Raw genomic sequence first — 15,283 nt, 5'->3', positions numbered from 1 at the left:
TGTCCTTATATGCCTTTCCCGTGTGGAAAACAAATGGATCGGCTCTTTCAAAAAAAAAATGCCGAGGTGGGGGGAATTTTGTTATAAATGACATCTATTTGTCTAGTTGAGATTGTGAAGGCCGATTTAACAGTATTAAATTTATAAAACAGGAGGGGGGTAGGCAGAACAAAGCAGATTGGAGAAAACAGTGAGAAAATTCTCCCTTTCAGCAAGTACCATGCTAATGCTATTTTATCTTTTTTCAGGAAATACTCACTGTAGTTAAAGCCAAGGCATCTCTCAGGCAATGACTGCATTGCAGGCTGTTGAACTAAATGACCTCAGGGTCCCTTCCAACTACAATTCCGTGATTCCATGACTGAAACCTTGGCTTGTTATGTAGCAGCATACTTTATCCCCTCTGCTTTTTTGAAGTTCAAGCTGCTCTTCACTTACAGCTCTGTAGTTTTTGAGTGGTGGCAGCTCTTTAAACAGATCATGAATAGATTTTTTGTTGACATGCAATGATAACCTATGGTGAATGTTAACCAAAGATCATGAACTGACAACAGTCATTGGTTAACAAGGTTAATAAACCATGGTTAAGCCATGGTTCTCGAAGCTATGAACATGAGTTTGACCAAACTGCGGGAGGCAGTGGAAGACAGGAGTGCCTGGTGTGCTATGGTCCATGGGGTCACGAAGAGTTGGACACGACTAAACGACTAAACAACAACAACAACAACAACAAAAGCAATGGGCCAACGTTCAGATCACCAGATTTAGCTACAGTTAGCTAAACCATTCTTTATGTGAGGGATGTGGGTGGTGGTGTGCTCTAAACCACTGGGCCTCTTGGGCTTGCCATTCGGAAGGTTGGCGGTTCAAATACCTGTGACGGGGTGAGCTCCCGTTGTTGTCCCAGCTCCTGCCAACCTAGCAGTTCAAAAGCATGCCAGTGCAAGTAGATAAATAGGTACCCATCCGGCGGGAAGGTAAACGCCATTTCTGTGCACTCTGGCTTCCGTCACAGTGTTCTGTTGTGCCAGAAGCGGTTTAGTCCTGCTGGCCACATGACCCGAAAAGCTGTCTGAGGACCAACCCCAGCTCCCTCAGCCTGAAAGCGAGATGAGCGCTGCAACCCCATAGTCACCTTTGACTGGACTTAACCATCCAGGGGTCCTTTACCCCTTATAAATCATGGGTTTGATTTATTTGTAAACGAAGCCTATTTTCATGTGGCAGAGGAACCATCCCCCCACAGCAGGTTGCCAGGAACGGATAAGATGAGGAAAAAGCCTTACCACCTGCTTTTTATTCAATATTTTCAGAGAGAGGCTCGGGAATGCAATCTTTTAGAACAATGGCATTGTCCCGAGTAAGTCTCCACACCCCTTTCTCTCCCACTTTCTCATTCATCAACAGCACCACCACCACAACGGTTGTGTTTAGGGCCATCTATCTACAAGCTCTTTGCTCTCCTACTTTTAAGGCTTGCCAGGTTCTGGGAGATGGTGTGTCTGGAATGCTTTCTAGTGATAACATGTCAGCCAGCTGCTCTGGCTTGGCCTCTTCCTCCTCTCCCATGATTTCCCAACTTTCCCCCTCATCTTCCTCTGAGCTGTGACCTCCCACAAATCCCTGTTGTAATTTTAAACTGTCTTCCTCTTCTTTGGAAGGGTCAGGCTGGGGAGGCAGTCTCCACCATTTTTCTTCTGCCCAGTCCCTGACACCTACGAATCCTGCCGGACATCCTTGAATTCCTATTGGTAATGCACTAGGAAGTGACCGACCACTAGGCAATTTCTGGTTAAACAACCTGTAACATGGTCATTGGACACGGGTGGCGCTGTGGGTTAAACCACAGAGCATAGGGCTTGCCGATCAGAAGGTCGGTGGTTCGAATCCCCGCTACGGGGTGAGCTCCCGTTGCTCGGTCCCAGCTCCTGCCAACCTAGCAGTTTGAAAGCACGTCAAAGTGCAAGTAGATAAATAGGTAATGCTCCAAGTGGGAAGGTAAACGGCGTTTCCGTGTGCTGCTCTGGTTCGCCAGAAGCGGCTTTGTCATGCTGGCCACATGACTTGGAAGCTGTACGCCGGCTCCCTCGGCCAATAACGCGAGATGAGCACCGCAACCCCAGAGTCCGGTCACGACTGGACCTAATGATCAGGGGTCCCTTTACCTTTACCTTTAACATGGTCATAGCAATAAGGCAAGCTGATACAGCAGTCCTCTACAGACTTATCTGAGAGTGAGTATCATCGAACCCACTGGGAATCACTTCTGAGTAGACTTGCGTAGGACTGGTTGTGCTATAAATGAACTGAAGAAACAGTGAAAAGAACATGCTGTTTATATATGTAGGAAAGCTACCTGCGTAACACGATTTCTGTGCATATTTGCAAATTCCATCAAAGAGCAAAGACATGGGGGAAGTAAAGATGCGTCAAAGAAAGTGGTGGTGGGAAATTGCAGCGAGCAGCATTTTACAAAAGCGGAGTAAATAATACACCTTTTCATATAACACCTACAACACCAATTATCCACCTCCTCTGAGGCTGAAATTCCCACATTATATTTTTCCCCATTCTGGGAAGCAGCCAAGTATGAAACCATTTTCTCTCTCCCTCTCTTTCCTTCTTGCCCTTGGTGGTATCTCATCCCAAGGCGTTGCGTTGAAGGGAGTCCGGTATTGCGACACAGAACTTAATTCCATCCGAGGGAAAACAAAACAAACCACTGACAGTTGCTCAAGAGACAAGTCACAGGTGTAATTACAGGAAAGGCCACCATTCAAAAGGTGTTCGAAACAATAGTGCTTTGGAGGAGCAAAAATGGATTTATCGCCTGCAGTCATACAATTTTATTGTACTTTGTTCTTCGCAGATTTAGAAGGGGCAGACAGACAGCATAATCATATTAGAGCCTGTATATGGATGACAGTGAAGAGTTCTACTGCAGGATCCAAGTTTAGTAATGCTTATAATACAACCATTCAAATCCACGGGGCTTATGTTGGTCAAGACTAACATGTCCTTTTTTTAATTTCTGTTAGGTCTGTTCTAGGCTAAAGCTAGGCTTCCCGTTACCCACAGAGTGACATCGGTTTCGCTCTGCCTATGTGGATCTCCCTGTTGAGCCTGCAGCATCCCTGCTAGCTGTAGGTCGTGGAAAAAACCCCAAACAGGTTGTTCTGGGGCACGGGAGGGACTAAGCAAACCTAGGATCTCTTAGATCCTTAGCTGGCCTCACTGTTCTCGCCTGGTGGCATTGGTTAAAGGTAAAGGTAAAGGACCCCTGGACAGTTAAGTCCAGTCAAAGGCAACCATCGGATGCGGCGCTCATCTCACTTTCAGGCCAAGGGAACCGCCTATGGCACAACAGGACACCATAACAGAAACCAGAGTGCACGGAAACACTGTTTACCTTCCCGCCGGAGCAGTACCTATTTATTTACTTGCGCTGGTGTGCTTTCAAACTGCTAGGTTGGCAGAAGATGCAACAGAGCTCACCCTGTTTTGCAGATCTGAACCACCGATCTTCTGATCAGCAAGCTCAAAAGACTCAAGGGACCATAGCGCATAGCTGCCAACTTTTTCCTTTTCTCGCGAGGAATCCTATTCGGAGTAAGGGAATTTCCCTTTTAAAAGGGGGAAAGTTGACAGCTATGCCACAGCGTCACCCACGTCCCCCAGATGACATGGACACAACCCAAGACTGTTGCAGCAATCCATCTTCCACACTGGGGTTGCACCCTGACTGTTGCAGCTGTGGTTCCATGCATCATTGCTGCCTTGCTAGGGTTGGGATTGTTCAGTTAGCCCGAATCCAACTCATTAGTTGGTACAAATGGGGCTTGGAAGAAAGCATTTTCTTTCTAAGCACCATTCAAAGTGTTGGCGCGGACCTAAATTGCCTCAGCCCTGAAGGAGCGTCTCCACCTCCATCGTTCAGTCAGGACACTGAGGTCCAGCTCCGATGGCCTTTGGGCAGTTCCCTCATTGTGATGTTGCTGGGAACGAAGCAGAGGGCCTTCTCAGTAGCCGTGTGAAGGTATCTGAAGGCAGCTCTGCTCAGGGAAGTTTTTAGTGTTTGATGTTGTATTGTGTTTTTAGGATTTTTTGTTGGGAGCTACCCAGAGTGGCTGGGGCAACCCAGTCAGAGGAGCGGCATATAAATGTGTTGTTGTTGTTGTTTCAATATGGAGTGCTCCTCTTCAGATTTCAGGCCGCCATTCACGGCTCTTTCTAGAATACACAGCTGCCTTTTACCACTCCCCCTAATTTTCCTGTATTTTCTGCTTGCCCCTTCTAAAAACTAGCCCGATCTATTGAATTCATACCTTGCCCTTGAACAAGACGGCTAACAAAAATTATTTTAAAAATTAATGTAAGACAGAGCCATTGAAACACCACAGCTGGTTCTCTGTCAGCTAGATAACCCTTGCTAGCAGGCCCGGCTCTAGGTAAGGTCCCGGTGGCGCGGGGCGCCAGGGCGCTGGGCCGGCAGGGGAGGCGCTCGCAGCGAAGCGGGGTCACCGGAGCGATCTCCGTGCCTCAGCGCCAGGGCGCCCGACCTGCTGGAGATGGCCCTGCTTGCTAGTCACCAAACCTATATAAAACCTCCATGAATTACCAGTACAAAGGCAGATAGGCCCTTCTTGAAATCCGCAAGCCTCATCTTCTCACCTCACTTCCCCTGATTTTAACCAAATATGCCCTTTCCTCCACAGCCTTCTAAAATTAGTAGCTAAAAGATCTGTCAGGAAAGCTGAAGGGAACACATCTGCTCTATGGCTGCAATTTCAGGACAGCAACAAAATCCTACTATTATACAGAAATCCATAATAATGTAACAGGTTGTATCGTCACTGGTAGTCTGTACAGAAATCAATCTCTAGGCCTTAAATGAAAATAAAAACACCCCGCTGTTCATTTCTATCAATAGAACAGTCAGCAGATTTATTATATTATATTTATAATGTGTTTATATCATATTCTGTTATACGCACAGTTAACCATATGCACTGTTTTGCAAATCATCTCGAACTTGTTAGCTGGCCAAAGGAACCTCCATGCATTTAAATCAATGGGGTCCCCTGGATCCCATCACAAGGGATTTTAATCCAACGCAAAAGCCCACATTTTACATCTGCAGTCAATCCGTTGATTGAAGATTAGTTGATTAATCACACTGCCTAATCAGGTAATGCTTTCAGCTCTGTTGGCTATTCATCAGTTTAAGCAAATAACGGTAAACAGCCATAAGTATCTTCCTCAGGCTCTGGGGTGCAATTCTGGTGGGGAGGAGATATAAGAGACATTTGCAGAAGCTCTTCATGCCATTTCTTCCTGGTTTCCACCAATGGAGTTCCGTTCGTGAGCTCGTCCTGTGCACAGCCCAAGGCCATAGAGGTATAGCCCCATCCCCTATGGCCTGAGTCAGGGCTAGCCAATGTAATTCTTCCAGATGTCATTTGACTATTTCATTGTCCTACCAAAGGTTTGCTGGGAGCTAGAGTCCAGCAAGATCAGAGTTGTGGCCTCCTTGTCTACACAAGGATCATCTACTGGGGGTGTTGATGTGAGTGGTTGCTAACTCACATCATACCCTGGATCAGTGTTTGTGAGTGGTTGCTAACTCACACCATACCCTGGATCACCATACCCTGGATTTTGTCATGGCGATGTGTGTGGTGTTAGGGCACCAACGGGTTGGCATGCTGAAGGCGGCAGTCAGATGCAGACAGAGCCTAGGAGCTGTTTTGGTCATTTGCCAGTTTCCCAAAAACTTTGCAGGAATGTGAAAAAGAGAAAAGCCCCAAAGGAAACAGCCACTGGCTGTGCTGTTGTGATGTCACAGAAGCCTAAGAGGTTACAGTCATCTGAGCTCTGGATTTTGTTTATTAGAATGAATCTCCCTAGCATTTGCTACACTGCTGTGACTGCAGTGAATATTTACAAGTGGCCTAACTGCTGAAGACCGAGTACAAAGAGACAGAAGAAGGGGCTGTTCTGGCAAAGTAAGGAAGTATAGATTTAAAATAAAAACCAATTAGAAAACCCGTTTTCTGTGGATTTTCATGGGCTTCTGCTTGTTTCTCTTTAGCTTCATACTTGCTATGTATTAAGCTGGTTTCTCTAGCTAACATAAGATTGGTTGGACTAATATAAATAGATCCACACACCACCCCGGAAATTGTTTCCTCAAGCTGGCAAATTTCCTCATATTTCTGGGATATAGTGCCAATCAGCAATACTGATGTTAATAATACAATTACATAACCAGACGGACTCCAGCTATTGGCAGTGAGGAGGAAACGTAAAAACTGAACATACGAAACCTTGTTTCGCTATTCCCCACCCCACCCCCACTCCATTTTCTGGGTGACGGGACCGAGTAGCAAATTACGCTTCCATTTTGTCCAAGCATATTAGTTGCCCATTCCCTATGCTTAGCCTCATGCGTACACAAGGAGCTTCTCTAACCTCAGCCCAAGAGGCGTGAATCAAAAAAGATATCCATCTGTGATTTGAAGTGTGGAAGAAGACAGCAGCCTTCTCGGAAACTCCTGCTTCCCTATCCCTCACCTGACAAACAAAAACAAAATAAGAGAGATCTGAACTGACGTGTCTCTAGTTCCATACACTTGAAAGAATTTCTGGAATTATGCTTTCTAAGGAAATGAGTCAAGGGGGCCTTCAGTCTGTGCGATATGTGTTTTCTTTTCACGGTCTCTTTCTGCAGCTTCAGTTATGAACAGAAACCAACCTCAGCTTGTAGCCTTAATGGGGGGAACGATCTGGCCTCCACCTCACCCTGAAGATAATTATGCTAAAACAATAGCAGCGAGCCTTCCACTAACTAGCACTAACGGGGAGAAACTGCCGCTGCCATCCATCAAAAGAATCATTTGGATAATGAGGAGAGATGTCTACTGACATATTTCAGCAGGGGTGGCCTTCTCGCTGGGAGCGTCTCTCAAAATGCCAAATTCTATCAGATTTAAACTGCAAACATCACACTCTCAATGGCTTTTTTGTCCAGCCTTCTTGGGGAAAGACTCTTGCGAAATGAGCCGCTGCCATGTAAGTGGTATTCATGAGCTGGAAGAGTCTCCTATGTGTGAGAGAGAGTAGATGCACACATTCTAGTTCATTTGCTCTCATAATTGCCCAAATCTGTCAAAAGACCGAATCCTACTAATAAAGTACATTTACTGCTGTCACCCAGGGAGACCAAATCCCCTTTGCTCTCTGGAGGAAGCACCTAATCTGATTATTGATTTACAGCTCGTATGGTTAGTTGAGGAACGCGCATCTCTCGGAATCTAAGCACCCTGGAGTTCTTTTCTACCCAGGAAGTGTTGTTATCACCAACACACTACAACAAAACACTGCCTATGGTGGTAATAATAATAATAATAATAATAATAATAATAATAATTTATACCCCGCCCACTCTGGGTGGCACCCAGCAGAATATTAAAAACACAATAAAACACCAAACACAATAAAACATCTAACATTCCCTAAGCAGGGCTGCCTTCAGATGTCTTCCAAAAGTCAGAAAGTTGTTTCCTTGACATCTGAAGGGAGGGCATTGCATGGGGTTGGCGCCACTACCAAGAAGGCCATCTGCCTGGTTCCCTGCAATCTCATTTCTCACAGGGAGGGAACTGCCAGAAGGCCCTCGGAGCAACACACATATAGTGTAGGCAGTCAATCCCCAGGCACAACTAGAATCAGGATGCTGTATGGACAACAATTTTCCACAGGCGCTGCTTTGTTCCCGATCAGGAGTTAAGCCATATCTACCTCCAACCATGACCTTCTTATTTGGACACTAGGGCGGTTCATAAAAAACAACAACTTTTTTTTGAAAATGCCTGCTCCAATGGTCTTATCTTACTACAATCGGGATTATATAAAGGTAAAGGTAAAGGGACCCCTGACCATTAGGTCCAGTCGTGACCGACTCTGGGGTTGCGTGCTCATCTCGCATTATTGGCCGAGGGAGCCAGCGTATAGCTTCCAGGTCATGTGGCCAGCATGACAAAGCCGCTTCTGGCAAACCAGAGCAGCACATGGAAACACCGTTTACCTTCCCGCTGTAGTGGTTCCTATTTATCTATTTGCATTTTGACGTGCTTTCGAACTGCTAGGTTGGCAGGAGCTGGGACCAAGCAACGGGAGCTCACCCCGTCGCAGGGATTCAAACCGGCGACCTTCTGATCAGCAAGCCCTAGGCTCAGTGGCTTAACCCACAGAGCCACCTGGGATTATATAGCTATATCTAAAATTTCATGCATATCAGTTAAGATCTTGACCCTCCTCCACTGAAATGAAATTTCAGCCTTCATGACATAGGAAAACGGCCAAGTAAACAGCTATTTCCGTCACTTCATGACCAATTTCAGCGAAGACCTTTGGAGCAGGCATGAAAAAAAAAAATGAACCGCCCTATTGGACACCCTTTTGGTTTCTGAATTTTCATGAAGCCCACACTTGTAAGCATGACTTCATAGCCGTAAGGACTGGAAAGCTGCCATTTTTAATCATGAGAACGGAGCCTTGCTCTGCACCGAAACTCACATTCGACACTGTTTTTGCAGCAACCTCAAGCAATGGCTTCTTTTGACAACAACATTGCCCATGAGTACATTTCAACATGTGCGAATCTGTACTCCACATTTTTTTACTTTTAAATTTGCTAGCTTGTCCAGTCATTCACACAAGCATCTGCACATGTGTACAGCATAATGTGTGAGCAGCCCTCAGAGAATCAGAGTTGTTATACACCAATATGCATGTGGAGGAAAACCTGCACACACAAATAAGGTGTTGTCTCCTACAATAGCAATTTTCTGATGCATGGAAAACTCAGATGTGGAGACATTAAAACTGCACAGCATTTTCATCCTCCCTTATTACGAATGGAGCAATGGATTCAAACTTCAAGAAAGAAGATTCCACCTAAACATTAGGAAGAACTTCCTGACAGTAAGAGCTGTTCGGCAGTGGAATTTGCTACCAAGGAGTGTGGTGGAGTCTCCTTCTTTGGAGGTCTTTAAGCAGAGGCTTGACAGCCATATGTCAAGAATGCTTTGATGGTGTTTCCTGCTTGGCAGGGGGTTGGACTGGATGGCCCTTGTGGTCTCTTCCAACTCTGTGATTCAATGATTCTATGATTCTATGAATGCCCACTTAATCTTTTCCTGGGCTGTCCTTTGAGTTGCAGCTGGGCTTGTTTCCTGACAATATTTGTCTTGGGAAAACTCCTTGGGCACACAAGAGGGAGTCACAATTGCAGGAAATCAGGTGTAGCTCACAAAAGGTTATTAAAGAGCAAACTGGTGATAATGTGCTACACCGGCACGCAAAGTCTGAATGCACTCGACAAAACGCTTTCTTTGGAAACAAAACATAAATAAGTAGCCACACAGAAACCAGCGAAACAAAACCAGCAAGCAGATCAAAGACACAGGATTGCATATACGTACAAAAGTGCATTGACCCGATATAAGGTCATGCTGCCACTTCAGAGCCAGCTATATCAGTGCCAGCGCACTGATATGCAGCTGAAATTAAGTTTGTTTATTATAAAAGACTGATGTAGCAGGGCAGAATTGCCCCATGTGACAGTTGTCAGAGTGCCAGACTAAGATCAGTGAGACCCCCAGGTCCACAAATCTGCATTTGGCCATGAAACTCTTTGGTTCCTCTCAATCACTAGTTCAGATTCACCTACTTCGCAAGATTGTGATGAGGATGAAATAGGAGATGAAGCCACATAGGCTGACCTGAACTCCTCCTCGGGAGAAGGGTGACTTAAATTGTAATCGGTAAATATAAGAGAGTTTACAAACTGCTTGCAAGCACACCTTTTTTCAAGGATCAGGTAGTCAGCTTCTCAGAAGAGAAGAATCATAAGACACTCGGAGTCTTCTGTTTTTGTGCACTAGGAACGTGATCAGAAGATGAACAGCTATGTTTTAAAATTTATTTGGTTATATGGTCCACAAGTTTCCTTTCTCTTTCTCTCATAGATTTAGGGGGGGGGTTCATTCCAGTTTGCATATGTGTGATCTGGCTACTTATTTTCTTCCCATGTACACTATTTCATATGGGTGGGAAATTGGGACATTTATCAACAACAACAACAACAACAACAACAACAACAACAACAACAACAACAACAACATCAATTGCATTTATATTCCACCTTTTCCTCCAAAGAGCTCTCTCTCTCTCTCTCTCTCTCTCTCTCTCTCTCTCTCTCTCTCTCTCTCTGTGTGTGTGTGTGTGTGTGTGTGCATTGTAGATATTAGAAATGTACAGCACTTCTGGTCTAAGTCCATTTTAAAGAAGGGAGAACAGAGGTCTTGAATTTGCCCATCAAGTAAAAATATTTATTTTGTTACTAAATTTATAGCCCACCCTTCCTCCCAAAGGAATCGAGGGATGCAAACACCATAGTGCCCTGTGTTTTGATTTCAATGACAGTTAGTAGTTATTTCTAAATTTGCATCTGTGCGTACAGATCTGCAGAAGCACGTTTTCAAATATGAAAATCTGCTTGCAAATCTCTGCTCCGCCTTGTCCTCTTTTTGGGGGGGTGGTGTGCTTCTTCTGTTTCCATGCAGTGTAACAAGGGCTCGTCCTATGCACAATATATCTTCCAACAAGCGTGTCTCAGGCAGAAGGTAGCACCCTCTCATTCCAACACATGTGTCACTGACTGTTTTCTGTTTCAGCTGCAGTCAGAGGACGGGTGGGGAGGAAGCTTGGTTGTCAACTGAGGCCTCCGAGTTGAATCTCAATTTAAACAGATTAGCTACGTTATCTATCTGCAGTTTCTAACAACTCCTAATGAACACGTGGGCTTCTAACACGATGGCAGCTGAGATACCAAAAAAGACAAAAGTCTGAGAGCTGGTTCCTCAGATGTCCATGCTAGCAGATTGCACCATTTTTGGCAAAAGCTCAGTTGATTCCCTCTCCTTAAAAGCTCACGTGGGCCAGCTGTACACTAACCGTGGAGAGCTAAGGTGCACTGCAGTCGTGTTTGCAGAAAGCACTCTGTTTATTCAATCTGAAGTCAATTAGGAGAATCCTTTGAAGTCATTGGCATGTGTTCATGGGGGTAAATAGTAAAGCGACTCTTATCACCACCCCTAAAAGAATGCAGACGTCCCAGGGGAACGTAGAGAGGCTGACCTGCACAGTTACTCGCTATCTGCATTGGGGTTCGTGGCTTATTTCCCCCCGGCTTTTCAAAGCCAGATCGTGCTCTCTGGCTCCATCCATTATTCAGACAAATAAAGCTTGTTGAGAGCTTGCCAGATTCCACACAGCGGTTTAAAGGTCTGCCAGCGCTTGACAGTCCCTCCTGTAATGAATAGTCAGGTTCTTGTTTGAGTACTGGCGGTTGGGGTGGTAGCAAAGAGGCAAGTTATTGTCATCAAAACGTAAGAAAGCTTGCAGAGAGATAACAGTGGAGGAATGTTCGTTTGTTGGGTCTCTCTGCATTTGAAATAGTCGTTATAATATCTGCAAATATTGGAATAATTTGCATCCTGAATAGCTAGAGTTTATCCAAGGTGACTTTAAATGGAATATCAATTTCTCAATGGATACTACTAGCCATGAGGGCTATATGAAACATCTAGGTAACTACTCTCTTCTGAACTTAGAAATGGAAAGCGTAATGCTGGTGGTCAACTAAAGACATTTAAAGACTGTCTCAAGGCAAATCTGGAAAAAAAATGTAGTATAAACACCAACAACTGGGAAACAGTGGCCTGCAAGCACTACAGTTGGAGAACAGCCTTTACTAAAGGTGTCATGGACTTTGAAGACACTCGAACTCAGAACGAATGGGAGGAACGCACTAAGAGGAAGGCACGCTTGGCAAACCTTCATGGTGATCAACTCCTGCCAGGAAACCTATGTCCCCACTGCAGAAGGACATGTGGATCCAGAATTCACCTCCATAGTCATTTACGGACTCACTGTTAAAACAGTGTTCATGGAAGACAATCTTACCCGGCTATGAGTGATTGCCAAAGATAGTGACTTTTTTGGGGGGGGGGGCTCCCAAGAGAGTGGGGCCCTAAGCTATAGCTTGTTTAGCTTATAGGTAAATCTGGCACTGGGTATGTATTTGGTTTTGTTATAAATTTACATCTGTAAAATCAAATAAAAATGATTTCAAAACAAAAAAACTTGGTGGAGTGCCAATTTCTGATTTGCCTCAGGAGCAAAATGTCTGGAGTGGACCCGGATACTACAGACAGATAGAGGCTGATTATAGAGCACTGCTCCTTTTTCATCTTGGAGAAACCAACCCAGCCATCCTCCTCCTCGACCTTGTTTGTCTGCTTTCATCTCGAGTCCTGCCAAATGAACTGAAAATCATCTCTTTGGTCAGATAATCCAAGGAGCTGCTAGTACTTTGCGGCCGCGGATCTCGCTGGAGATGAGCCACTACCGTCGTTCCCCTTGTCAGGATGGATCACGGCAGCGGGCTGACTTACGAAATTGGGATCCCGGGCAGTTAGCAGCATCTGAACAACGCTTGCAATTAGTGCGTTGGCTCTTCTCGGGGAAATGGCTCGTTTCCATAACGTCACCCGCATCCCGCTAAATCTCGGTGCCTGCTGCCTTTAACTTCCCTCCCTATGCAAGTATCCAAAAGCTGTCAAGGGCAGTTTGCATTATAAATAATTGCCAGGGGAGGTGAAATATGACTCTGTCATTAGGAAAGGAGAACCATCAGTGGCGCTACTCATTGTTCACAAATCTTATTAGGGCCCTGAGAAAAGACCCCAGATACCCTGCTAAACATACTTCCTTTGTCCCCAGCTTAGTCTGACCTCCACAAATGGACCCCAAACTGCCCCTGCCCCATTGAGGCAGACCGGCGAACGGAAAGCGAGGATCTTTAAATACGTCAGTGGCCTAAGCCAGGGCTTTAAAGCCTGCTATCAGTTGCATCTTCAAGTGACACGTTACACACAGCGACTGGCAAACAAAAGGTCTGTTCATAGGTTTTATTAAAGACGATGTTTGCCCAGCAGGTCAATGCACTTGAGTAGCATTTTGTGAGCTGTGACGCTCATAGCATGAATGAAAGAAGTTCCTGTAAGAGATTATTGCTGAAGAAACCCATTCAAGTATGCAAATGTTTGTTATTAACGGGCAGGTTGCACTTCCGTTTCGTTCGGCTTACATGGTTTGGGCATCGTCTTACGTTTGTTTGTTTATTTGTTCTTTTCCTACAGTGGCTGTCTCCTCCTCCCCCCCTCCCCTGGTCTCTTTCCAAAGGTTCAGGTTGGAGTTTATGTATTTATTATTACATAATAATCAAGTATATTATATAATTGTTGTTTCATAATACCATGCATAATAGGTGCCAACTCTCGGGGGCCCTGGGGGGCCTGAGCCACCCACAAAATTCCCCATGAAGGGTCCGGGAACCCACAAATTTCAGTGAACGGCACCCAGGGCTCAGGGCTCCCATGGTTGTGGGACCAAGCTGAAGGTCTTGCCTTACATATTTAATATTGCAGTTAATCAGTGCTGTTTTTTTCTAGAAAACGAGGTGCCAGAACTCACCATGAACACCTCTCTTAGAATGGCAATGGCATCCACCTGAGAGGTGGCAGAACTGAGTTCCGGTGAGTTCTGCCTGGAGAAACAAAAAAACAAAAAAAGCCCTGGCAGTTACTCATAGGCAACCATTCAATATAAAGATCCTTCCAAGTTGGCTTATAAACAGCACCAGCCCACCCATGAGGCAAGGTGAGCCGACCGCCTCAGGCAGCAGAAGTTGCTAACAAGGATCCCTATTCTCTCATTCCTTCTGATATACATCTTCACTCATTCCTGCTTCCCTGGCGGGAGTGGGGGTGGCAGGCATCATTTTATCATTCACATCCGGTGCCGAAATGTTTCAGGGCAGCCCTGCTTATAAGTAACAAAGGTGCTTTCAAAACACACACACACACACACACACACAGCGGCGTTATTAAAATCTAAGCATTGCTGAGGATCCATCGGGCAGTTGGTGTTAGATGACCCTGGAGGGATTTGGAAAGCGTCCAACCAGATCGAGCTTTTCTGTGCCTCCCTCCCTCGTGTAATCTTCATACCTGCCAAGTTGCTGTCAGAGAAATAAGGGACCGGGCGGAAATAGCAGACCGGAAGTAGCGATGCCGCCATTTTGGAACTGGGCAGAGCATGCTCAGAAGTGACTTTTGATGCTGCTTTGCCCAGTTCCAAAATGGCCGTCGTGCCAGAAGTCGCACTGCAGCCATTTTGGAACTGGGCAGAGCAGCATCAAAAGTCGCTTCTGAGCATGCTCCGCCCAGTTCCAAAATGGCCGCTGCGCCAGGATAAACCGGGGGGAAACAAAAAAATTCCGTTTTTTCAGCTAGGAACAGCTGGGAAAACGGGGATTTCCCAGGGGAAACGGGAGACTTGGCAGCCATGAATCCTTTCCTCGGATCACGTGGTAGAAGATCACTAACTGGAGCAGGCTCTGAGGTGGACCGCACCTTTCTCAAGCTGCAACTTTCAGCCAGGACTTATTTCCCCCAGAATCCACATATGTAAACTGATATGTCACCGTACAGAAAGGACTTAGCCTGTGGTCTCCATCTTGAAGCTCAGGCTAAAAACAGACCTCATGGCCAAGACAACAGACCTTCATAAACCTACACACACACCTCATTTCCCCCTGCCTTACTGCATGTAACAAGTTGCCTGATGAAAAATTATGGAGAACTTGGAACTTTCTTTGTTGTTACTTATCCTAATAAAGGTATTACACAGCCGTGGTCTTCTGTGTTTTCTTCCCCTTTATAAGCAAATAGATCTACCCTCGTTTTGCATTTAAATAGATTTAAAAGCACATTTTCTCTCAAATACGCATTTTTAAGCTGAGAACTGTATCACAATATTCAGGAATATGGAAGTCTGTCAATAGCGATGGCAGCAATGCAAACACACCTCTCACCGGTGGAGCCCTGCTGCTCACAGTGGCCATGGGAAAAGATGGTGGCAGGATGATCAGACCTGATGTGGCTTTAGGCTGGTGCAGCGATCAGGTCCAGATTGGGTCCAGCGCAGTTGGAAATGAGACCCACTTGGGATTTGATGGTTCCTGCTCAGCCCATCTTGAATGTCCCATTTTGGGGCATTCCAGTAGACCCAAATGTACTTTGAGAGGGTGAAAATGGGAGTCCATGCCAAGCTGGCAAGTCAGTAGTAACTTGCAGGAGGCCAGCTTAGACAG

This window comes from Zootoca vivipara, chromosome 10 (genome assembly GCF_963506605.1).
Source record: "Zootoca vivipara chromosome 10, rZooViv1.1, whole genome shotgun sequence".
Classification (NCBI taxonomy): Eukaryota; Metazoa; Chordata; class Lepidosauria; order Squamata; family Lacertidae; genus Zootoca; species Zootoca vivipara.
The sequence above is the reverse complement of the archived record's forward strand: the minus strand, read 5'-3'. Positions refer to the sequence as shown.